The 27325-nt window shown below is 46.1% G+C and overlaps 1 pseudogene; it reads right to left on the bottom strand.

Moving 5' to 3' along the window:
* Positions 1 to 1374: 1374 nt before the first annotated feature.
* Positions 1375 to 23786, bottom strand: LOC137381151 (probable G-protein coupled receptor 139; annotated as a pseudogene).
* Between the last annotated feature and the right edge of the window lie 3539 nt (positions 23787 to 27325).

Genomic DNA, 27325 nt, shown 5'->3' with positions numbered 1-27325 from the left:
TGGTGCTACTGAGCCACTCATGGTGATGGACATTGAAGTCCCCCACCCAGAGTACATTTTGTGCCGTTGCCACCCTCAGTGCTTCCTCCAAGTGGTGTTCAACATGGAGGAGTACTGAGTCATCAGCTGAGGGAGGGCGGTAGGTGGTAATCAGTCGGAGATTACTTTGCTTATATGTAACCTGATGCCATGAGACTTCTTGACGTCCGGAGTCGATATTGAGGACTCCCAGGGCAACTCCCTCCCTACTGTATACTACTGTGCCACCACCTCTGCAGGGTCTGTCTTGCCGGTGGGACAGGACGTACCCGGGGATGGTGATGGCAGTGTCTGGGGCATTGTCTGTTAGGTATGATTCCGTGAGTATGACTATGTCAGGATGTTGCTTGACTAGTCTGTGGGACAGCTCTCCCAACTTTCGCACAAGCCCCCAGAAGTTCGTCAGGAGGACTTTGCAGGGTCGACAGGGCTGGGTTGGCCGTTGTCGTTTCCGGTGCCGAGGTTGATGCCGGGTGGTCCATCCAGTTTCATTCCTTTTTTTATAGACTTCGTCGTGGTTAGGTACAACTGAGTGGCTTGCTTGGCGCTTTGAGAGGGCATGCAAGAGTTAACCACATTGCTGTGGATCTGGATTCACATGTCGGCCATACCAGGTAAAGACAGCAGATTTCCTTCCAGAAAGGACATTAGTGAACGAGGTGGGTTTTTACAACAATCGACAATGGTTTCATGGCCATCATTAGACTAGTTTTTAATTCCAGATTTTTATTAAGTTCAAATTCCACCTTCTGCTGTGGTGGGATTCGAACGCATGTCCCCAGAGGAATACCCTGGGTCTCTGGGTTACTAGTCCAGTGATAATACCACAACGCCACCACCTACCCTGAGCACATTAGGCCGATACTCTCAGAAGCTAGGTGGAATGCGTGGTTTCTCAGTGAAACGTACAAGAATCTGAAGGGCTAGACAGGGTAAATTCAGAGAGGTTGTTTTCCATGGCTGGGGAATCTAGAACACGGGAACACAGCCTCAAGATAAGGGGTCAATGTTTTAGCCCTGAGACGAGGAGCAGCACTCTTCTCGCAAAGAGTTGTGAATCCATGAAATTGGCTAACTCAGAGGGCCTGGATGCTCCATAATTTACTGTATTTAAGGATGAGATAGACAGATCTTGTTTTCTCTTTCAGGGAATGAAGGGAAATGGGAAGCAGACAGGAAAGTGGAGTTGGCACAGTAGAACAGCTCTGATCGTGTTGAATGGGGTGGAGCAGGTGCGAGCGGCTGTTTAATCGACTGCTATCTCTAGTCTTCATATATTCTTAGAATTTGAGACAGCATTGCGTTCAGATGCTGAAATGTCTCCAGTACCTCTTATCATTTATTTATTTCTTTATTTTTAATAATTGGGGAAAAGGGATATTTCAGCACGTTCTTCAACTGCTCTCTGAACTGAGTCTGGGTCACAACGTAAATCACAGTGTTTGTGCAGCAACTCAGGAGCTGCAGCATGAAGCCCATTTCTCTTACAAAAGCAGGTAGAATTACAGACTGATAATCTAACCACCACATCCGTTGCCACATGGAATACACCATTAACTCTGACCATAAAAGCATAAAATTGGCCGAGATAAAAAACAGCTAAATTATGGATTTCCTTCTGCTCTTCATTTCTGGGTCTTTTGTGTTGTCCACACTGCTATGAGCCCGGAGTCGTCTTCGGGCTCTACTGGCATATGCAATGTGTCTGACGGTAAAAACATTGAACATCAGAATCAAAACAAATGCAAACCCTGGTGTTAGAAAGCTATGAAGGAACGCGATTGTACCCCAGACTGGTGAAATCATAACATGTGCTTTTATACGACAAAACCAAGGGCTGTTCCAAAACCTGTACTTATCTGATACCAGAAAATACCAGGTGATGTCCTTTAAACCGCTAAGCACAGTCACTGCTCCAAGTATCATATTAGCTGTTCTCTCAGTGCAATATCTAGCTTTTAGCTTTCGGCAACAAATAGCCACAAATCGATCAAAGGTGAAAGCAACTGTGAACCAGACAGAACAGTCTGTGGCTGCATAAAGCAGGATGGCGTGGATATTACACACACGGATGTAATAAAGGAAGATAAATGAATCCCGATAACGAATTGGTATCTGCCGCAATATCAGGTCGAGGATAATGACCAGTAGATCCGCCGCTGCCATGGCCACCAGGTAGCGAGTGACACATTTGGAGAGACCACACTTTCCACGAGACAGGATCCCAATCGTCAGCAAGTTAACTGTGAGAAAGGGAAATAGTCAGGGAAATTATACATCAGGCTGTGAGAAACTGCTCCAGTTTGGATGTTTACGTATTGAGATTTACAGATGTGTTCTTGTGTCCAGTGATATACTGGAGTGATTGTACATGTGAAAGTGTCGGCGGTTCCTAAAAAAAGTAATTAGGAAACCGATGAGGGTGCATGAAAAAACACGGGTGGACAAGATAAAGGAAACTCCCAAGGTGATTTATAAGCATATTAAGGCAAGAAGATCACCATGGAATGAAGAGGGCATATTAAGGACCAAAGTGGCAATCGGCGTGTGGAGCCAGAGGAAGGAGGTGAGTTTTTAAATAATTGCGTTTCATCTGTGTTCACTATGGAGAAAGCCGTGCAGCGATCAGGGAGGGGGTATGCGATATACTTCTGCAAACTAGCATTGAAAGGGAGGAGGTATTAGAGGTTTTAGTGGGCTTTAAAGTGGATACATCTCCAGACTCAGATGATATGTATACCAGGCTGCTATGTGAGGAATTGATGGAGATTGCAGCGGCTGTGACACAAATTGCCAAGGGACTGTAGGACAGCGAATGTGGCACCATGATTCAAGAAGGGTAGCAGGGATGAATAAAAAGGTAATTGCAGGCCAGTGAGTCTATCATCAGTGGAAGGGAAACTAATTGCAAAAAAATCTGAGCGGCAGGATTAATTTCCACTCGGAGAGGCAGTGCTTAATGAAGGATAGTCAGCATGACTTTGTCAGCGGGAGATCATGTCTAATAAATGTGATATAATTTTTCGAGGAGGAGTGTTGATGAGGATAAAGCAGTTGATGTGGTCTACAGGAACTTCAGAACTTGATAAGGCCCAGGATGGAAGATTGCTGAAGAAGGTAAGAGCCAATGGGATGCACGGAAAGTTCGCAAATTGGATCCAAAATTGTCTGACTGGGAGGAGGCAGAGGGTGATGTTCCGAGGGTTGCTTTTTACGATTGGAAGCCTGTGACCAGTGGTGTACCGCAGTGATCGGTGTTGGGACCCTTGCTGTTTGTAGTCTACCTTAATGATTTCGACTTGAATTTAAGAGGTATGATCAGTAAGTTCGCAGATGACACGAAAGTTGACGGTGCCATCAATAGTAATGGGGAAACCTTAGACTACAGGACGATACAGATGGGCTGATAAGATGGGCAGAGCAGTGGCAAATGGAATTTAATCCTGAGAAGTGTGAGATGATGCATTTTGGGAGGACTCATAAGACAAGGGAATATAAAATGGATGGCAGGACTCTGGGAACTTCAGAAGGCCAGAGGGACCTTGGGTGTACTTATCCATAGATCACTGAAGGCAGCAGCATAGCTTGATAAGGTGGTTAGGTAGGTATATGGGTTACCTGCCTTTATTTGACGAGGCACAGAACGTAAAAGCAGGGAGGTTATGATGGAGCTGTACAAAACGCTTGTTGGGCCACAGGTGGAGTACTGTGTACAATTCTCGTCACCACACTATAGGAAGGATGTGATTCCACTGGAGAGTGTGCAGAGGGGATTCACCAGGATGTTGCCTGGGCTGGAGAATTTCAGCTCTGAATCGAGACCGGATCGGCTTGGGCTGTTTTATTTACAGTGGAGAAGGCTGAGGGGTGGACCTGATTAATACATAAAAATTATGAGAGGCATAGATAGGGTCGATATGAAGAAACGTTTTCCCTTAACGGAGGTGTCCATAGCCAAGAGGCATAAGTTAAAGCTGAGGGTCAGCAGGTTCAGGATGGACTTGATGAAAATCTTTTTCACCCAAAGGGTGATTGGAATCTGGAACACGCTGCCTGAAGGGTACCGATCAATTGGGGTGCTTATCTTGAATTGTATTACACCTCTTGTCTGTTGTTGGAGCTGCACTCAAGCAGGAAAGTACAGATCATTCTATCACACTCCTAACTTGTGCCTTGCAAATGCTGGACGGGCTTTGGCGAGTAACGGAAATGAGTTGCACGCTGCAGACTTCCCAACAACTGACTTGCTCTCGTCACTGCAGTACTTATACGGCTGGTGCAGTTAACTTTCTGCCGAGGATAATCCTCAGTGTGTTGATGTTGTGGAATTCAAAGATGATAATGGCATTGAATGTCAAGGGGAGATGGATGGAATTTCTGTTGTTAGATGTTTGCACTACCTGGCACCTGTGGGGGCACGAATGTAACTTGCTTCAAATGAGCCCAAGCCTAAATATTATACAGGCCCTGTTACATGTGAGAGCGGATTATTTCCATTCATGAGGAGTTGCAAATGGTACTGAACACTATGCAACTATCAGCAAAAACCCTAACTTCAGTCCTTGTGATCGAGGAAAGGTAATTGAAGAACCCTGCGAATCTCCTGCTGTGATATTCAGGTGCTGAGACTATTAGCCTCCAAATACTGATACCATCTACCTTTGTTCACGGCATGACGCCATCCAGAAGAAAGTTTCTCCTTGATTTTGTTAGGACGCCTTGATGCCACAGTCCTTATTATCAAGGGCAACCAATCTCACCTCGCCTCTTGCTTTGTCTATTTTGCCTATGTTTGGAGCAAGGCCATAATGAGGTCTGCAGCCGAGTGGCCTGACGGTAATTAAACTTGAGCATCTGCAAGCTGATTAAATGTCATTTGATGGCACTCTTGACGACACCTTCGATCATGGTATTGCTGATTAAGAATAGATGAATGACAGGTTAGATCTATCCTGAGCTTTGTGAACAGGACATATTTGGACACATTTCCACGTTTTCGGGGAGATGCCAGCGTTCATTTTGGCTAATGGACACCTAGGCAAAAGTTTGTGGTGATCAAGGGTGGGCATTGTGACGTTGGGGTTTAGGGTGGTGGGGGTGGGATTGGGGTGGGGTTAGGGGTGGATTATGGTTGGAGAATTTCCAGAACTTAGACCACCCAGATATCTGACACACTGATGTCAGTTCCAGTTTTTGTCAGTGGTGGGAAAACACAATGGGTGACATTTGCACCACAATGCGTTTCAGAGAACGGCGGGTGCTACGGAAGCACCTCCAAACAGAAGACCAGTAAAAACTGGCGGCACTGAGGAGAGACACGTTGCCGTGATCTGTAGACTGTCTGGAGCATTGCTGCTTTGGTGAAGAGCGGGATTTGGAGTTTGCTATGGGACTGCATTGCTTCACCCTCTTCAAGAACGTCTTGAGCACCGGGATCACAGAAAGAGAGTCTGGGGTAATGGGGGCTGTGCTAGGTGGTCTGGGGTACTGAAGTTGAACAGGTGGAGTCAGGGTACCGAGTGCTTTGCAAAGTGTTAAAGTTCCTGGGGGTCTGCAAGATATTTCGTGGTTGCTGATGCTGTGCCTGGATGCCAATTTTTTGTTTGGGGGTATGGGGCAGTACATGGTTGACATGTGTAATTGGTCTGTTTGCTCACACTGCTGGAACAGCGGGTGGGTCATCATCAAGGCTGGACTCTGATGTCCATCAGTGACTGCGCCAACAATATGGATCCAAGGCAGGAGGCCAGATGGGTTGAGCCACGTGCAAAGGAGGCAAGAGACAATCTCATATCAGCTCGTTTGCAGCCATCCTGGTGTGCATTGACAGAGAATGAAATACCAGTTTACTGCAATGCATCAACTCTTCAGATTTCTGTCCATATGTGGTCAGACTCCTGTGAGCGGATGTAATGTATGCGAGTGCCCATGGGAGACATGATGTTAATGAGGGATGTCACGACACTGACATGTTACAGAGGGCAGTGGGGGACGGTGAGGTCAACAATTCACCCTTCAGGCACAATTGTACATGGCTTTCAGACAATGAAGCCTATTCATAGTATAGAGGACATTTTAATTAAGAACAAAGAACAAAGAAAATTACAGCACAGGAACAGGCCCTTCGGCCCGCCAAGCCGACGCCGATCCAAATCCTCTATCTAAACCTGTCGCCTATTTTCTAAGGGTCTGTATCTCTTTACTTCCTGCCCATTCATGTATCTGTCTAGATACATCTTAAAAGACGCTATCGTGCCCGCGTCAACCACCTCTGCTGGCAAAGCGTTCCATGCACCCACCACCATCTGCATAAAGAAATTTCCACGCATATCCCCCCTAAACTTATCCCCTTTCACTTTGAACTCGTGTCCCCTTGTAATTGAATCCCCCACTCTGGGAAAAAGCTTCTTGCTATCCACTCTGTCTGTACCTCTCATGATTTTGTACACCTCAATCAGGTCCCCCCTCAACCTCCGTCTTTCGAATGAAAATAATCCTAATCTACTCAACCTCTCTTCATAGCTAGCGCCCTCCATACCAGGCAACATCCTGGTGAATCTCCTCTGCACCCTATCCAAAGCATCCACATCCTTTTGGTAATGTGGCGGCCAGAACTGCACGCAATATTCCAAATGTGGCCGAACCAAAGTCCTATACAACCGTAACATGACCTGCCAACTTTTGTACCCAATACCCCATCCGATGAAGGAAAGCATGCCGTATGCCTTCTTGACCACTCTATTGACCTGCGTTGCCACCTTCAGGGAACAATGGACCTGAACACCCAAATCTCTCTGTCCATCAATTTTCCCCAGGACTTATCCATTTACTGTATAGTTCACTCTTGAATTGGATCTTCCAAAATGCATCACCTCGCATTTTCCCTGATTGAACTCCATCTGCCATTTCTCTGCCCAACTCTCCAGTCTATCTATATTCTGCTGTATTCTCTGACAGTCCCCTTCAGTATCTGCTACTCCACCAATCTTAGTGTCGTCTGCAAACTTGCAAATCAGACCACCTATACTTTCCTCCAAATCATTTATGTATATCACAAACAACAGTGGTCCCAGCACGGATCCCTGTGGAACACCACTGGTCACACGTCTCCATTTTGAGAAACTCCCTTCTACTGCTACTCTCTGTCTCCTGTTGCCCAGCCAGTTCTTTATCCATCTAGCTAGTACACCGTGGACCCCATGCGCCTTCGCTTTCTCCATCAGCCGACCATGGGGAACCTTATCAAACGCCTTACTGAAGTCCATGTATATGACATCTACAGCCCTTCCCTCATCAATCAACTTTGTCATTTCCTCAAAGAATTCGATTAAGTTGGTAAGACATGACTTTCCCTGCACAAAACCATGTTGCCTATCACTGATAAGCCCATTTTCTTCCAGATGGGAATAGATCCTATCCCTCAGTATCTTCTCCAGCAGCTTCCCTACCACTGACTTCAGGCTTACCGGTCTATAATTACCTGGATTATCCCTGCTACCCCTCTTAAACAATGGGACAACATTAGCAATTCTCCAATCCTCCGGGACGTCACCCGTGTTAAGGATGTTGCAAAGATATCTGTTAAGACCCCAACTATTTCCTCTCTCGCTTCCTACAGAAACCTGGGATAGATTCCATCCGGACCTGGGGACGTGTCCACCTTAATGCCCTTTAGAATACCCAACACTTCCTCCCTCCTTATGCCGACTTGACCTGGAGTAATCAAACATCTGTCCCTAACCTCAACATCCGTCATGTCCCTCTCCTCGGTGTGCACCGATGCAAAGTACTCGTTTAGAATCTCACCCATTTTCTCTGACTCCACGCATAACTTTCCTCCTTTGTCCTTGAGTGGGCCAATCCTTTCTCTAGTTACCCTCTTGCTCCTTATATATGAATAAAAGGCTTTGGGATGTTCCTTAACCCTGTTTGCTAAAGATATTTCATGACCCCTTTTAGCCCTCTTAATTCCTCGTTTCAGATTGTGCCTACAATCCCGATATTCTTTCAAAGCTTCGTCTTTCTTCAGCCGCCTAGACCTTATGTATGCTTCCTTTTTCCTCTTAGCTCGTCTCACAATTTCATCTGTCATCCATGGTTCCCTAATCTTGCCATTTTTACCCCTCATTTACATAGGAACATGTCTCTCCTGCACGCTAATCAACCTCTCTTTAAAAGACTCCCACGTATCAAATGTGGATTCACCTTCAAACAGCTGCTCCCAATCTACATTCCCCAGTTCCTGCCGAATTTTGGTATAGTTGGCCTTACCCCAATTTAGCACTCTTCCTTCAGGAACACTCTCGTCTTTGTCCATGAGTATTCTAAAACTTACGGAATTGTGATCACTATTCGCAAAGTAGTCCCCTACTGAAACGTCAACCACCTGGCCCAGCTCATTTCCCAACACAGGTCCAGTGTGGCCCCTTCCCGAGTTGAACTATTTACCTACTGCTCTAGAAAACACTCCTGGATGCTCCTTACAAATTCTGCTCCCTCTAGACATCTGACATGAAGTGCATCCCAGTCAATGTTGGGAAAATTAAAATCTCCTATCACCACCACCCTGTTGCTCCTACAGCTTTCCATAATCTGTTTACATATTTGTACCTTTATCTCACGCTCGCTGTTGGGAGGCCTGTAGTACAGCCCCAACATTGTTACCGAACCATTCCTTTTTCTGAGTTCTGCCCATATTGCCTCACATCTCGTGTCCTCCATAGTTCCTTCCTTCAGCACAGCTGTGATATCCTCTTTGACCAGTAATGCAACTCCTCCACCCCTTTTACCTCCCTCTCCATCCCGCCTGAAGCATCGGTATCCTGGGATATTTGGTTGCCAATCATGCCCTTCCCTTAACCAAGTCTCAGTCATCGCAATAACATCATACTCCCAGGTACTAATCCAAGCCCTAAGTTCATCTGCCTTACCTACTACACTTCTTGCATTAAAAAAATACACCTCAGGCCACCAGTCCCTTTGCTTTCATCATCTGCTCCCTGCCGACTCTTTCCCTTAGTCACGCTGACTTCATTATCTAGTTCCTTACAGGCTTTAGTTATTACATCCTTACTCTCTACTGACCTCATTTGGTTCCCATCCCCCTGCCACATTAGTTTAAACCCTCCCCAACAGCGTTTGCAAAAGCACCCCCAAGGACATTGGTTCCAGTCCGGCCCAGGTGTAGACCGTCCAATTTGTAATAGTCCCACCTCCCCCAGTACCGGTCTCAATGTCCCAAAAATCTGAACCCCTCCCTCCTGCACCATCTCTCAAGCCACGCATTCATCCTGACTATTCTTTCATTTCTACTCTGACTATCACGTGGCACTGGTAGCAATTCAGAGATTACTACCTCTGAGGTCCTACTTTTTAACTTGGCTACTAACTCCTTAAATTCTGCTTGTAGGACCTCATCCCGTTTTTTGCCTATATCATTGGTGCCTATGTGCACAAGGACAACTGGCTGTTCACCCTCCCCCTTCAGAATGTTCTGCAGCCGATCTGAGACATCCCTGACCGGTGCACCTGGGAGGCAACATACCATTCGGGAGTCTCGTTTTCGACCACAGAACAGCCTATCTACTCCCCTTACAATCGAATCCCCTATGACTCTCGCCCTTCCACACTTTTTCCCGCCCTTCTGAGCAGCAGAGCCAGCTACGGTGCCATGAACCTGGCTACTGCTGCCTTCCCCTGGTGAGCCTTCTCCCCCAACAGTATCCAAAACGGTATACCTGTTGTGGAGGGCGATGAACGCAGGGGACACCTGTGCTGCCTTCCTGCTCTTTCTCTGCCTTTTGGTCACCCATTCCCTTTCCCCCTCAGCAATCCTAATCTGCGGTGTGACCAATTCGCTAAACGTGCTATCCACGACCTCCTCAGCATCGCGGATGCTCCAAAGTGAGTCCATCCGCAGCTCCAGAGCCGTCATGCGGTCTCACAAGAGCGGCAGCTGGACACACTTCCTGCACGTGAAGAAGTCAGGGACATTAGCCATGTCCCTGAGCTCCCACATTGAGCAAGAGGAGCATGTCACGGGTCTGAGATCTCCTTCCATTTTTAATCTTAAGCTTAAACTTACTTAAATGAAAAAGGAATGAAAAGTTTTTTACCAATCACACGATTAAAAAAAAGAGTAATAGAAAAAGCCTTACCTTATCTACGCACCACCGAGTCTTTTTTCTTTGGTTAGAGGAGGAGGGCGGGTGGGAGACACTACAGGTGTAGTGTCTCGGGTTCACAAATGGCCCAAATATATAGGGGTTTACTTACCCAGCAGCCCCCTGGTCTCCGCCGAATTCAAAATGAAATTAAGTTTACTTTTAACTGACCTTCCCAGCTGCTCACTCGCTCGCACTCTCTGCTCCCGAAAAAGCTGCTGCAATGAAAGGCAAGTTATTTTAAACTGCCCAAATATATAGGGTTTTACCTACACAGCAGCCCCCTGCTCTCCGCCGAAAACAAAAAGAAATGAAGTTTACTTTAAACTGACCTTCCCAGCTGCTCACTCGCTCACACTCTCTGCTCCCGAAAAAGCTGCTGCAATGAAAGGCAAGTTATTTTAAACGGCCAAAATATATAGGGTTTTACTTACCCAGCAGCCCCCTGGTCTTGGCCGAAAACAAAAAGAAATTAATTTTACTTTAAACTGACCTTCCCAGCTGCTCACTCGCTCGCACTCTCTACTCCCGAAAAAGCTGCTGCAATTAATTAACACAAAACGTATGTGGTAGACACCTGAAAACTACAGTGCAGCTATGTGTTATTTTAATATGTTTGTGGGTGGTCCCATGAAGTGTGCTGCGGGAGGCAGCAGCTGGGCTTCAGGTAGGCTGTTGATAAAGCTGCCTCTTAGACCCTGATAACTTTGACTGGCGTCCTGTAGCTGCCTTAGGCTTGGAAGGCCCGGCTGCCTGGAGATGTTTTGGACAGGTGCACAGCTCTCCCTAGGCATCGCAGCTACTGGAACTGGGCTGCCTGGTGGAAGGGATGAGAAGCCAGTGGCTAAATTTGTAACGCCCTGTGGGGCGTCCCCAAATGTGTCTGTCAGCTTCCCACCTCCCTTTGAAGGCCCTCTCAAGCCACCCTGCTCACCAAAGGAGCTGCAGAAGGCTTCATCTCCTGTTTCTTCTCTTGCCTTGTCACTGCTCCATTGAGCTCATGGTCGAGGCGACCATGTGCAGCTCTGCGTGCATCTTTGAGATCTAGGGCTCCGTGAGAGTCTGCAGTTTCTTGATGGACGAAGTGCTGCTCTCATAGGCCTGAATCCTGGCGACAGTCATGGCATGAACGTACCACTTCATCGTCCACTTATGGTTGCACTTGCTCTCTGACATCTCCTCCAAATGCTGCCTTACCTCTCTGCATCTCCAGCATGCCCTCTGTTGTTGAGACCAAAGGATGTCATCATCCTGGGGCCCAGCATGAGCCTGGTTACACACATTTCACAGAATGCCAGCGGACTTGGCTGTCTCAGCCTCAGCCAGCTGTTGGGGTCCGTGTGTCACAGTCTCAGCATCTTATGATATTGATTCAAATTCCAAGTAGGTAACCACCGATATGGAAGTATGTGCGCTACTAGAGGGTGCAAGAGAGTGATAGGATGGTGCATCCTTTGAGCAATCCTTCTCCTCAGAGGCAGGCGCCTGTGCAGTTGATCGTGTGGATCCCTGGAAATGACTGCCGGCATGAGAGAAGACAAACATGTGTAGGTTAGGCTATGCAGTTCTCCTGATGGCAATCAAGAGCTACGTGTGTCTCCAACATCGATGTGCATGTCAATGGGATGCAATCCTCACTCTTTTGCACCTGGACTTCATTCTGCCCATCTGATACAGCGTAGCAGCCATGGATGCCAGCAAGTTCCAAGGCCTGTTCCTCAGTGGAGGTGAGTGGACGTCGATATGGCCTTCCGAATGTCTGGGCCATCTCCCTCCTATTATGGGCCCCCTTGTTCTACAATAGGAAGGATGTAGATAGTGGAGAATGGCTTAGAGAACATCATGGTTGCTAATCCAAATTAAGCCACTCATCCCCTCCTGGGTAATCTGATGTCTCGCGTGCTGGCATTCGTAGTCTGGGGAAGGGTGTAAGGGGGTGAGCTATGAAGGAGCCTGTGGCCGACAGACAGCCATGCACTTATGAGGATGTGACAGAACTCTATCCACTAGTCTCTCACAGTTACCCTCCCCATGTCCCACAACTTCCAGCATCGGCATATGCAATCCTCAAAAAGGCATGGAACAGTCGCCTTGACAGAACGCGAGAGGACATTGACCCTCTTCCAGCGCTGAACTCAGTTGTGCTGGGTGACAGCTTGGCTGTTAACCTCCATTGTGATCTCCATCAAGGTTTGCTTGGTCAGGCGGGAGGACCTCCTCTTGACATTGTGGGGGAAGAGAACTTCCCGTTTTGCTCTTGCAGACTGGAGATGAATCTGCAGGGAGGCATCACTGTACCGTGGGCACACTCTGTGTCTTTCTCAGCCATCGTCTTTTGCCCTGGTTGAGGAATTGGGCCCAGGAGAGTGATGGGTGGTGGTGGGCGTTGAAGCTGGCAACGGAAGTAGTGGGACAATGTTGTAGTCTGCGCCAAGCTGCAAAGCAATCCGCGCAGGAGTGAATGGAAGTCTGGCTGGCCTTTAAATATGAAACCAACACATGCTCCAGAGTCATCTGAGGCACTAATCAATGACTCTGTTCCCTCCCCCGCCACGTGACTGGTGGGGACCTGCGACTCCCCTACGCAAAATGCCCATTGATGTGTTATCGCTGTGCGGTTGTTGCCCATGTGCTGGATGGGCACGCAACACATTGCCAGGCCCACCGGGACAGTCCGTGGGCTCATTAAATTCGCCCCCTCGTCCTTGAGTACACGCCCTCTGTACCTTAGCCAGAATATTGTCAGGTCCCATCGTATTGTGCATCCAATGAATTCAGCTGTTCTTTGTTGTCATGTGAAGTGAACTGTATTGGCCGAAGAATGACATTTGTAATGTTGAGGAGCTCAGGAGGAGGCCAAATTGAATCATCCGGTTGGAATTTCTGCCTGAGGATGTTTGCAATCGTTCAGCCTTGCGTTTTGCACTCCATACGAAGCTCAGCTGTCATTGATACTGGGGATATTTGTGGAACATCCTGTTTCAGTTAATTGGATAGTTGAGCACCACTGTTCACAAATGGATGTGGCTGGATTGCAGAGCTTTAGTCAGTTGATTGTGAGATCCCATAGCTCTCTCTCTTGCTTGCAGCTTCCTGATTGAACAAGGATCGGTCGCCTGGTTTGATGGCATCATTTGAGCGAAAACTAGTCCATGCCATGAGGTTGCGAATTGTGGTGGAATACATTTTCCCTGCTGCGTATGGCCCACAGACATCATTGAAGACGAGCCTTGAACGGTTTGATCTGCTCTGAATCCTCCGACTATACCCCTAGTCCTTGACTTCACAACCAGCGGAAGCAGTTTCTCTCTATCTGCACGATCTGTTCCATTTAACAGCTTGGAGACTTCCTGGTACCTTGTAATTTCGAGGGAAGAATGCAACCCCAGTTTGTGTAGTCTCCACTCGTTATTTAAACCTTGGGGTTCACGTAGCACTGTGATAAATCGATGCCTCAATCCCTGGAAGGAAATTATAAGTACTATTCCTAAGATAAAAATATGAAGTGCTGGAATAACTCAGCATGTCTGTGGAGAGAGAAACAGAGTTACAATTTCAGATCTGTGACCTTGCATCAGAACTGGCGCAATTTAGAAAAGAATTAGGCTTTAAGCAACTGACGTGGGATGCGGGGAATGCGTGGGGAAGACAACAAAGGTGAAGTCACACGGGATCAGAGGTGACCTGCAAGATGGATACAGAACTGGCTCGGTCATAGAAGACAGAGGATATCAGTGGATGGGTGTTTTTCTGAATGGAGGGATGTGACTAGTGGTGTTCCGCAGGGATCAGTGCTGGGAACTTTGCTGTTTGTCATATATATAAATTATTTGGAGGAAAGTTTAGCTGGTCTGATTAGTCAGTTTGCGGACGACACAAACGTTGGTGGAGTTGCGAATAATGATGAGGATTGTCAGATGATACAGCAGGATATAGATCATTGGAGAAATGGAGAAATGGCAGATGGGGTTTAATCCGGACAAATGTGAGGTAATGCATTTTGGAAGGTCTAATGCAGGTGGGAGGTATACAGTAAAAGGTAGTCAAGAAGGCATACAGCATGCATGCCTTCATCGGTCGGGGCATAGAGTATAAAAATTGGCAAGTCATGTTGCAGCTGCACAGAACCTTAGTTAGGCAACACTTAGCATATTGCGTGCACTTCTGGTCGCCACACTACCAGAAGGACGTGGAGGCTTTGAAGAGGGTACAGATTAGGGTTAGCAGGATGTTGCCTGGTCTGGAGGGCATTAGCTATGAGGAGAGGTTGGAAAAGCTCGGATTGGTTTCACTGGAACGACGGAGGTGGAGGGGCGACATGATAAAGGTTTACAAAGTTATGAGCGGCATGGACAGAGTGGATAGTCAGGAGCATTTCTCCAGGGTGGAAGAGTCAGTTACTAGGGGACATAGGTTTAAGGAGCGAGGGGCAAAGTTTAGAGGGGATGTACGAGGCAAACTATTTACACAGAGGGTGGTGAGTGCCTGGAACATGCTGCCAGGGGAGGTGTTGGAAGCAGATACGATAGCGACGTTTAAGAGACATCTTGACAAATATATGAATAGGAAGGGAATAGAGGAATAAGGGCCCCGGAAGCGCAGAAGGTGTTAGCTTAGGCAGGCATCAAGATCGGTGCAGGCTTGGAGGGCTGAGTGGCCTGTTCCTGTGCTGTACTGCTGTTTGTTCTTTGGGAGGGCAGGGGTGACAAGGGTGGTGCTGCTGTTGTCTGGCTACCCAACTCTACCTTGCAGAGGCTGTGTGCCAACTATCAGATACTTCTTCCAACCTCCCACTGGACCATGACCCCATCACCGAAAATCAAGCCACTGTCACCAGGACTGTCACTGACCTCATCCCCTCCGGAGATCTCCCCTCTGCAGTTGCCAACTTGCTGGTCGTAAAAACCTGTACAGCCCGCTTCTACCTCCTTCTTCAAATCCACAAACAAGTCTGTCCTGGCAGCCTCATCGTTTCAGCCTGTTCCTGCCCCACTGAAATTGTTTCTTTTGCTATTGACTGCATCTTTTCTCTGTTGGTACAGTCTCTTTCCAGCTACATCCTTGCCTTTTCGGTCAACCTCATTTTGACAATTTCCAGTTTCCTGCCCCTAATCCTATCCTCTTCACTATGGCCGTCCAATCTCCCTGCAGCTCCATCCTCCACAGAGACAGTTTGGGGGCTCTGCGCTTCTTCCTTAAACAGCGGACCAACCAGTCCCCATCCACCACCACCCTGCTGCGACTGGCTGAACATGTTCTTACATTGAAGAACGTCTCCTTCAACACTACTCACTTCGTTCAAGTAAAAGGTGTTGCCATGGTTACTGTTTATTTTTAGTTTAGAGATACAAGCACTGAAACAGGCCCTTCAGCCCACCGAGTCTGCGCTGACCATCAACCACCCATTTATACTAATTCGGCACTGATCCCATATTCCTACCACATCACCACATTTCCCAACCACCAACCTATACTAGGGGCAATTTATAATGGCCAATTTACCGATCAACCTGCAAGTCTTTGGCATGTGGGAGGAAAATGGAGCACCCAGAGGAAACCCACGCAGACACAGGGAGAACTTGCAAACTCCACATAGGCAGTACCCAGAATTGAACCTGGGTCGCTGGAGCTGTGTGGCTGCGGTGCTAACCACTGCGCCACTGTGCCACCACTGGCTTGAGTTTCAGTTATGCTTGTCTTTTCGTGGGATATGTCGAACATTCCTTGTTCCAGTCCTACTCTGGCTCACTCCCTCATCTCTTTTTCGGTACATTGATGACTGTATCTGTGCCGTTTCCTGCACCCACCCAGAACTGGGAACGGTTATCAACTTTCCTCCTATTTCCACCCTTCTGTCACCTTTACAGGGCCCATCTCTGACACTTCCATTCCCTTTCTCGAGTTCGCTGTTTCCATCTCTGGCTGTCTACCAATACTCGTTATAAGCCCAGAGACTGCCACGGCTACCTTGGTTACATCTCCTCGCACCCTGTTTCCTGTAAGGACTCCACCACATTCTCACAGCTACTCTGTCTCCGACGCAACTGCGCTGATGATGCAACCTTCCACAACAGCGCTTCTAACATCTCTTCCTTTCTCCTCAACTGAGGTATCCCCTGCAATGTGGTTGAAAGGGCCCTCAACCGTTCCAGGCTCATTTCCCACGCTTCTGCCCTCACCCCTTCCCCTCCCCCCAAGAACCACGACAGGGTTCCGCTTGTCCTCACTTCCACCCCACTCGCCTCCACATCGAAAGGCTCATCCTCTGCCAATTCTACAATTCCAGAGTGATGCCACCAGCAAACACATCTTCCCTTCCCCTCTACTTTCGGCATTTCGAAGGGATTATTCCCTCCACGATAATCTGGTCCACTTCTCCATTACCAACGACACCTCGTCCCCTTCCCATGGCACCTTCCCATGCAATCGCAGGAGGTGTAATGTCTGCCGTTTTATCTCTCTCTCCTCACCATCCAAGGCTCCAAACATTCCTCCCAGGTGTAGCAGCGATTTAATTGTACCTTTTTCAATTTAGTTTGCTGTATTCGCTGCTCACAATGGGGTCTCCTATACATTGAAGAGAATAAACGTAGATTGTGTGACCATTTTGTGGAACACCGCTGTTCATTCTGAAAGCAAGTCCTCGAGCTTCCGGTCCATTCTTCCAGTGATCATCAACCCAAGGTCAAGCAGCAACACTTGATCTTTTGATTAGGCCCTCTACAGCCTTGTGGACAGAACATTGAGTTGAATAGCTCAAGCATGACTGGCCTTTATGTTATATTTAATTGTATTTATTTAACCACGTGTCGGTTTTTCATGTCGTCAGAGCTGCTCATTATTTTGCTATTAACGCTCCCTCTGGACTAATGCTTTGTCTTTCACCACAAACATGAACACCGTCTTTGCCTTTGTCCCAGGACAGCTTTGTTGTTTAATCTCTCCTGCCATCTGCCCTAACAAACACCTTCTCTTCCCCACGTCCATTCCCCCCCCCGCCACACCGCCTCCCTGAACTTGCTTGAAACGAATTACATTCCAACGTTTGCCAGTTCCGATTTACGATCACAGACTTGAAACGTTAATTCTCTCTCTCTCTCTCCACAGATGCTGCCAGACTTTCTGAGTAATACAAGCACTTTTTTGTTTTTATTTCAGATTTCCAGCCTCTGGAGTATGTTGGTTTTATTACCCTTCCTACCATATGGTTTCCAGAACTGCTTGCAGCAGTCCAGGTGTTGTCCAGCCAGGGTTTTGTCAAGGTGGAACATGACTTATTTGCCCTGATATTCCACCACTCTGGATATAATTATATAATTCTAGTCATGTTATTTGCATTCTTGTCTCCACCGGCTCACGATGTTTTAATGATCTATGTACCTGGACTGTCAAATCTTTTAGCATCTTCACAATTTATAGCTTTTTTATCATGAATGAAGTGCCCTGCTCTATCATTTGTACGTCCAAAGTGAATGATCTCGCATTTTTCTACATTGAAATAAAATCTGAATAGTTTTCTCCATTCGCTTAATTTGTCAATGCATCCTGTAGTTTTACCCTTCTATCTATATTGCAATGCTGCCTATCGTTGCATCACTTGCAAAGTTGCATAAGTGCTTTTATACCATTAACCAAATCATTAATTAATATAGTGAGTGGCAGAGGCCCCAACACTGATACTTGACAGACACTGAGAGTAACATCCTGCCAATGAGAGTATCTGTCTTTTGTTACTGCTGACAGTCCTGCCGCTGAGCTGATTTTGTAACCACGATTCGGCTTTTGCTTACAGCCTCCCATACAGGACCTTATCAAGTGTTTTCTGTAAGTGCATGCAATTAACAGTCCACTATTCACAACCTTAATCACACTTCGGGAAAGAGTTCAAGGACAAGGGAAGGTGTTGGAGGAGCATTAATATCTTTGTACCACGGGGATGGGACGTCAGTTAGATGGAGAGAATCAAAAACGTATGATATTTATCACACCAGAGAGAAAAAACAGCAGCAAGGAGGCGAAAATAAATAACACGAAAGCTGAGCATGACCATCGAAATAACTGGACACAGTGACTTACCGGCGACACCAACAACAGCGAGAATTGGAGAATAAATCTTTTGAATAACCAGAAGGGAATACAGGACTCGAAGATCTAATGTCAGCAAATCATAATAATAAGAAAGGTAGTCAATCTCCCAGGAGAAGCTCCTTCTCATTGTTATAATGTTCCAATCTAATGGTCTCAGATTCTGATCCATTGTTGTTACATTCCTATCTGTTGTTCTCAGATTCATACCGTTCTTCTCCCTTTCTTTGGAGAAGCTGATTCCTGCTAGTGTCAGAGATGATTCTGCCAAACACACCGCAAGCAGTCTCCTATTAATAGAAGGAAGAAACCTCCAGAGACACTACTGGGGCCAATGGAGAATAACATTAATTACACTCACTTAATAAACAGGTTCAGTTAACCCTTTTCAATCCAGCACTATACACATTAAAGTATAATACTTATCGGATTCAATTGGGATGTATGAGGATTGCTGATGGAAGGAAAGGTGGAAATAATGGAGGCAATGGGAAACAAATATTGTTATTCTCCTTGGATGTGGTAGTGGTACCAGAGGATATGGAGGTTGCAACCGTTACCTACTGGTTAATACAAAGAGTGAGAGAGCGCGAAACAGCACTGGAAGAGGCTCTTCGTCCCACCGAGTCTGTGCCGACCAGCAACCACCCATTTATACTAATCCTGCATTAACCCCATGTTCCGTACCACATCGCCACAATTCTCCTACCACCGATACACACTGGGGGTAATTTACGCTGGCCAATTTACCTATTAACCAGCAAGTCTTTGGCTGTGGGAAGAGACCAGAGCACCCGGCGGAAACCCACGCAGTCAAAGGGAGATCCTGCAAACTCCGCACAGGCAGAATCCACAACTGATCCCGAGTGACTAGAGTTGGGAGGCTGCGGTGCTAACAACTGCGCCACTGTGCCACCCCACAGAGGGAGGAAAGAGAGAGGAATAAACCCTGTAGCTGCAGGCACTCAGGCCAATGTCGCTGGTGGGGAAATTTCTGGAAGACAGAATCCAGGACAAAAATATTTATGGCTTTGCAAAACGTACCTAAGACATGTCAGAGAGCATGGTTGCAATCGAGTTCTTTAATGAATAACAGAGAGGGTTGATGAGTGTAAAGAGGTTCAATTTATGTTTATGGACTTACAAAAGTTCTGCAATGATAGACCATTTAATTGCCGTGAAAAGAAAAATGAAACCCATGGAGTAAAGAGGCAGTGACAGTGTGGAAATGCCTTTGGGTAACGGACACAGAGAGAAGGACTGTGATAAACGGTTGTACAAACTGGGGAATGTATACAGTGGTATTCCCAGGGGCATCGTTATTCGGACAAATGCTCTTATAATTGGGTGCAGGAGAAAATAGACCTGCATCTAAAATGTTTCTTAAAGATGGAGGAGAAGTTGCAAAGGAGTACAGTTACTTATCTTTGTGAATAGAGGCAGAGAGCACCAAAGCAAGAAAGGTATGTTCAAAGTTGATAAATCACCGATTCAGCCTAATCTGGAGTATGGCATACAATTCTCGATACCACACTGGAAGTAGGATGTCAAGGTCTTCGAGAGGGTCAGGAGAGTATTGCATCATATCAGGGATGAAGAACACCCTTTGTGGAGGTACTGGAGAAGGCAGACTTCCTATCCAAGGAGCAAGAATTTAAATGCAAGATTTCATTGAGGTGCCAAAACTATCAGGTGTTGTGATGGAGTGAAAAAGAAAAGTCGTGCTCTCCTCACAGAAAGGGTGGCCAACCATCGGATTCAAGTTTAAAGTATTTGACACACAACCTGAGGAAAGATGAAGAGTTTCTTTTTTTATGCAATGAGTTGTTGTGATCTGGAACGCTGTGCAAGAAAGGATGGTGGACACAGACCCAATTTCAATTTTCAAAAGGTAACTGAATAAATTCTGGCATGGGTGGCACAGTGGCGCAGTGGTTAGCACCATAGCCTCACAGCTCCAGTGTCCCGGGTTCATTTCTGGGTACTGCCTGTGCGGAGTTTGAAAGTTCTCCCTGTTACTGCGTGGGTTTCTGCCAGGTGCTCTGGTTTCCTCCCACAGCCAAAGACTTTCAGGTTGATAGGTAAATTGGCCATTGTAAGTTGCCCCTAGTGTAGGGAGATGGTGGAGATGTGGTAGAAAATATCGGATTAACGTAAGATTAGTATACAATGGGTGGTTATTGGTCGGCACAGACTCGGAGGGCCAAAGGGCCTGTTTCAGTGCTGTATTTCTCTATGTCTATGGTGTATTGTGGATGGGTGTTGCTAGTGATGATCGTGCATGGAGATGCAAACGGCAGAGAAAACAAATTAAGTGGTTGGCTCTTTCAAGAGCTGCCAGAGGTACGATGGGTCAGTTGGGCTCAGTCAGTGCTCTATGATTCCATCATTCTGTAAAAGCAGAAGCCATCCTGTCCAATCCTCATGTCCAATTGGCATTGTCAGCCACGTTGTATTGACAATTTGTTCAGTGGAGCTCTGCTCTGATCAAAGGTCTCAATTTCTTTCAATTAGCAATTTTTAAAATCATTCATTATATGCCCATTTTATCTCCTTTCTGTCTGTTCTCATAATAAGGGTGACTTTGTCAGGCTCAGTATCACATCCATAGTTACCATGAGGAAACAGTGGTCGGCCATCTTGAGCCGGTGCATTCCAAGTGGCGAAGGTGCTCCCACAATCCCGTCACAATTGGAATATCAGAGGGCGAAAGTGGAGAGCCCCTGACAACAGGCACAGGGATGACCCTGCGCCTGTTAAAAGTCATGCAGGCAGCATGCATATTTAATGCTGCCTGATCATTCCATGAATAAGATGTGATTGCATGCCTCAGCAGGTCGCCCAAGTTCATACCAGGTCAGCACTATTTAAAGCTAGACTTCACAATTTAGACCCAGACTGCACTTCTTAAATTCGGCAGCAGGTGCTGAAAATGCTTGGATAACATTTGAAGAACTTTTGGAAGAAATTGTTATGATTCAAGATTCAAGACAGTTTGTCAGGGTTTTCGGATGCTGCACTGGAGTTGTTGCAGGAACTGGACAGGAGTCGAGAGATTCGTTGCCTCATTGGGCCATGAGGCCCTCCATAAGGCAGTTAGTGACACCGGTCTGGCACCAAGGATGTGGTGTCAGTGCTGCAAGAAGTTTAATGGCCCTATACAAGTGGTGAACGTCAATGAATGCATCCTCGTATGCCACTTCCTACCAATTACACTACCAGCCCCACACACTGCTCCATTCAATGCAACTCTTTCACTCGCCTTCGAACAATATTAAACTTGACTCAAACCTTCATAAGCCTCGCCTCACTCGAACACACAGAGCATTGCTGGAAGCTGCACCCTCATATCTCACAATTTGCACCATCTACCAGCTATTCAAATGTGGCAGGCACATACGAACATACGAATATATGAAATAGGAGCAGGAGTAGGCTACTTAGTCCCTCGAGCCTTCTCTGCCATTCAATAAGTTCATGGCTGAACTGATTACTCCACATGTCCACCCACATCCGATAACCTTCCACCCCCTTGCTTATCAAGAATCTATCTACCACTGCCTTAAAAATATTCAAAGACTCTGCTTCCACCGCCTTTTGATGAAGCAAGTTCCAAAGACTCACGACCCCCTGAGAGAAAAAAAAATCTCCTCATCTCTGCCTTAAATGGGCGATCGTTTATTTTTAAACAGTACCCCCTAATTCTAGATTCTCCCACAAGAGAACACATCCTTTCGACATCCACCCATTCAAGACCCCTCAAGATCTTGTATGTTTCAATCAAGGCGCCTCTTACTCTTCCAAATTCCAGCGGATGCATGCCTAGCCAGACTAATCTTTCCTCGTAAGATAGTCCGCCCATTCCAGATATTCGCACAGCAAACCGTCTCTGTACTGCCTCCAACTCAGTTCCATCCTTCCTTAAATAGAGAGACCAGTACTGTGCAAAATACTCCAGATGTGGTTTCACTAATGCCCTGTATAGCTGAAGCATAACTTCCACACGTTTGCATTCAATTCCCCTCCCAATAAACGATAACATTCTATTGGATTTCCTAGTTACGTGCCGTACCTGTTTACCAACCTTTTGAAATTCATACACTGGGCCACCAGATCCCGCTGCATCTCAAAGCTCTGCAATCTCTCTGCATTTAGATAATATGTTTTTTTTCATTATTCGTGCCGAAGTGGACGTTGTCACACTTTGCCGCATTATACTCCCTTTGCCAGGTCTTTGCTCATTCCCCTAACCTATCTATACCCCTTTCTAGCCTTCTTATGTGCTCTTCAAAAGTTACTTTCCTACCTATCGTAGTGCAATGAGCAAATTTAGCAACCTTCATCACAGTCATTTATATAAATTGTAAAAGGTTAAGGCCACAGAACTGATCCCTATGCAACACCACTCGTTCGATCTTGCCAACCAGATGATGACCCATTTATTGCTGCTCTCTGTTTCCTGTTAGCCAACCAGTCGTCTATCCATGCCAAGACGTCATCCTCTACACCATGAGCTTTTATTTTTTGCAATAAGCTTTGATGTGGCACCTTATCAAATGCCTTCTGGAAATCTAAGTGCAATATATCCACCAGTTCCCATTTTTCCACAGCACATGTCACCCCTGAAAGAACTCCAATAAATTGTTTAGACATGATTTCCCTTTCTCTAACCTTATTTGCCCTATGCCAAATTGCAGGTGGCACAGGCAGTAATCGAGAGATTTATTCATTTTTTTATTTTTAGATACGGCACTGAAACAGGCCCACCGAGTCTGTGCCGACCGTGAACCATCCATTTATACTAATCCTACATTAACCTCATATTCCTACCACATCCCCACACTAGGGGCAATTTATGATGGCCAATTTACCTAGCAACCTGCAAGTCTTTGGCTGTGGGAGGAAACCAGAGCACCCAACGGAAACCCACGCAGTCACAGGGAGAATTTGCAAACTCTGCACAAGCAGCATCCACAACGAGCCCGGGTCGCTGGTGCTGTGAGGCTGCAGTGCTAACCATTGCACTGCCCTTTGTTCCATCGCTATCACCTTTGAGGTTCTGCTTCATAATGCAGCGCCTGGTTCCTCATACTGACTATACAGAACCTCTTTCCTTGCCCTGCCTATGTCGTTTGTACCTGGATGGACCACGACGACTGGATCCTACCCCTCCCAATCTATGTTCCTCTCCAGCCCTGAGCTGATGTCGCGAACCCTGGCACCAAGCAGGCAACACAGCCGGCTGCACTCTCGCTCTTTGCTGCAGAGAACAGTGTCAATCCCTCTAGCTATACTGTCTCCTGTGGGAACTACATTCTTTTTCCTCCCTCCAATTTAATGGCGTGCTGCACCATGGTGCCTTGGTTGCTCATCTACTGTGCAGCCACCACTCTCATCCGAAGATGCTGAAAGAACCTCAAACCTGTTGGACAATCGCAAAGTATGTGACTCCTGCAGTTCTGCCCTCTCCGTCCACTCAATTGTCACAGCTGCAGCCATACTCCCATGTCCATGACCACTGACAAAATCAGAAGACCCCATTCTAAGGAGTGTGACTGCCTTCTGCGACAAAATGTCCAGGTAACTTTCCCCCTCCCTGCTGTGTCGCAGTGTATGTAGCTCGGGCTCCAGTTCAATGATTCTGAGCCGAACCTCTTCGAGCCACAAAAACTTACTGCAGACGTGTTTGCCCTGGGTCACACTGGCATCCAGGAGCTCCTAAATGCTCCAGGCATTACACATCACCTGTTCTGCTATCCTTAATGTGTATTAATTGATGACTTAATTATTTAATTCTATTGTTTATTTTATATTCCTTTTTTAAAAGATATTTTATTAAGCTTACCATTTATTCCATAACTATTTGAAACGTTAGCAGCTTAATTACTTACCAAATAGGTAGCTTCTTCCCTGCTTGCTCTGTTAGATTATTAGATTAGATTAGAGATTCAGCACTGAAACAGGCCCTTCGGCCCACCGAGTCTGTGCCGACCATCAACCACCCATTTATACTAATCCTACACGAATCCCATATTCCTACCAAACATCCCCACCTGTCCTTATATTTCCCTACCACCTACCTATACTAGTGACAATTTATTATGGCCAATTTACCTACCAACCTGCAAGTCTTTTGGCTTGTGGGAGGAAACCGGAGCATCCGGAGAAAACCCACGCAGACACAGGGAGAACCTGCAAACTCCACACAGGCAGTACCCAGAATCGAACCCGGGCCCCTGGAACTGTGAGGCTGCAGTGCTAACCACTGCGCCACTGTGCCGCCCACTGTGTTGATTGTGACCTCACTCTAATGTCGATGTATCCCCTGCTCCTGGTGTAATATTCAATATGATTGAGGGACTCAATGGAATCAGCAACTGTTAAACACATACATGGATGGTTATTGGAGAGATTGATTGGGAAATCCGAGCAAATAACATAATACCTTCATCATCTGGTGACAATGTCCTGGAACTTTGTATCTGACACGATTGTGGAACATCATTCATCACAGGGACTGCGATGGTTCAAGAGCCACTAGTGATGGGCCATAAATATTTGCTCATCCAGCGAGCAGTCAAAACAATACTCAGTACAGCTGGTGGGTCAGATTTCAGACATCAGATCAGAGACAATAGTGTAAAACATAGTCGGTAAGCACAGTTTCTTAATTCAGAATCCCTCCACCCTGTCCCCGTCTCTTACCCTTTCAGAGTCTCAAACGGCCAGCAGTGACCCCATCACCCATCACTCCGAAAAGAGTGCAAGTAGGCTAATATCGGATTTGTTCTTCTCGTTTGAAACTGAGAAATTTGTCTCAATGATTAAGTCGTTCCACAAATAAAGTGCAAGACAAAACTTATATCGATTTGGTAGTGTGGTTGCCCCAGTATCATGAAGCAGAATTTGTAGATTAATCTTAATCTTCAGAATACAAAGCGGTAGAATAAATGGTAAACCACCGATTTCAGGTGAGGATTTCCTGATGGAAACCTGTTTATGATCCAAAAATCCAGTCACCGAGAGAAATAAAATCTGGAACAATTTGACTGTCTCGTCATGAGAGCAGTGATTATCGTATATGGAATATTTCCAATCACTTCATAAATTGATTGCTACAAACCAGCCGGTGAACCCTTACCGCTCGTGGCAGAAGCTGTTCGATGGAGAGTAGGGAGATTTACGTTTTGTGCCAATCCACGAGCGTTAAACAATAAATTATTTGTGAACACATCCAAATCACAGATATGGTGATAGTAAAGAGACAAAGCCAGGTATTGTGAATGTGGCATAGTTTTGTTCCACGTATTATCATATATGTCCAAGTGTCTATTTTTCTACATACTCATATGTTCACCTGCAGCAGACTGGGGACAAATGTGTTGACTGAGGGAAAGAAGAAATGACCACATTTCAGGAGAAACAAATTCCAATTGAGTAATGTGTTCTGGGCCCACATGTGGAATTCAGCTGAAGAGAAGCTGGATGAAGTAGACTGATACTGTGACAGCATCAGTTGAAAGTATGAGTGAGGAGCTTATTGTTCATTGGTATGTTCTTTCACTGTGATAAAAGACTAGTGCACATAGTGTAAGATATAGGGTCGGGAGTCACAGTTTTCCCAAAATAGGTGATCCAGATCTCATAAGTAATTTTAAAATATGAAGCTTATGAAGAAGCAACAGCTTAGACAAGATGCATCAGCAAAATAGACAGAAGAAGTAATAGACCCATGGCCGATAGTTTTGCTGCCACTCTCTGCAGCTGGAAGGGCTGGCTTCTTCTTCTCTGTCTCGCGATCTCTCTCTCTCCCTTTCTGTGCTTTCACCTATTCCACTTAGCCGAGATGTAAGGAAGCTGTCTATCTTCTGCCAGACAGGGCATGTTGTCGCTGTTCATCTGAGAATTCATTGATGTACCTGATGTGGGGTTCTGGTAGTTCACCCAATATCAATCACCAGTTCGGACCCTTCTAACCAATGAATACACGAGATGCAGCTGGGATATTGAAGGTGGTAACTCCCCCTTGTCCATCGCTCTGCTCCACAAATTCACCTTTCACCTTATCTCATGCTTGTTATCATTTGTAAACTTCTGCCAGGCACTTGTAAAGAGATGGTACAAGGCGTCATCTTATCAGCTTCAGGAATAACTTGTTTCAGAGCCTGTGCTGGTCCTGTCCTTGGCAGAGATAACAGGCCGATGCTTTCCTAGCTGTATAATCTTTCTTAACAAGAGAGAGAGAGAGAGCTATTTCTATAAGAACTCGTTATTAATATGAGCAGTGTCATTTATTGAGTCCCATTTCTTACAATAAATCAGGAATGAGTTGGATTGATGAAATGTGGTTGGAAGCGTTGTTTTGGAATATAGAATCCTCGCTGGTTAAAGCAGAATGTCCTATACAGGTATCACCTCTGGAAATGATGGACAGAAACCGGTGAGACAGCTCGAGATTGGACAGCCATACCTAGAATCTGAAGGGCTGGAATTATAACCAATGGATGAAGGAAGATTAACAGTCAAATGAATAAATGAATGCAGAGTCCAAACAGTTCAAGTAACTTCCTGATCCATTGTTACAATAAGTAAATTCTTCCATAGTTTCATGTATTAAGTGAGAAACTCTCACAGTGAATGTGGACCCTTCAAATAACTCTTTATTTTAAATGTCACATTTTACTCATTCGGGAGCACATCAGCAAAAACGATTACGGTTTATTTCTAACAAGGCCACTTGACATTCCATAGAAAGCTGCAATGAACGAGAGTTTTGCACGGATATGACACAATATGTGGGATCTTGTGTTGGTTCCGTGATAGGATATGAGCCTCACCTCTTCTGGTTGACCTTTCCTGCATAACCACCACCGGTGCGATCAACACACTGTTAAGCGGGACTACAAATCAGACCGTAACTAGGATGGAAGTAGTTTTACATCCCGGTTATTAATGGCAACAATACAGAAATGTTTAACACAGACACACTCCATCTTGCATGATAAAATATTTACAATATGTATTTAAAAATTATATCC

Source organism: Heterodontus francisci, chromosome 21, assembly GCF_036365525.1.
Source record: "Heterodontus francisci isolate sHetFra1 chromosome 21, sHetFra1.hap1, whole genome shotgun sequence".
NCBI classification, from domain to species: domain Eukaryota; kingdom Metazoa; phylum Chordata; class Chondrichthyes; order Heterodontiformes; family Heterodontidae; genus Heterodontus; species Heterodontus francisci.
Note: the sequence above shows the minus strand (reverse complement) of the source record. Positions and strands in the feature narration are given on the sequence as shown.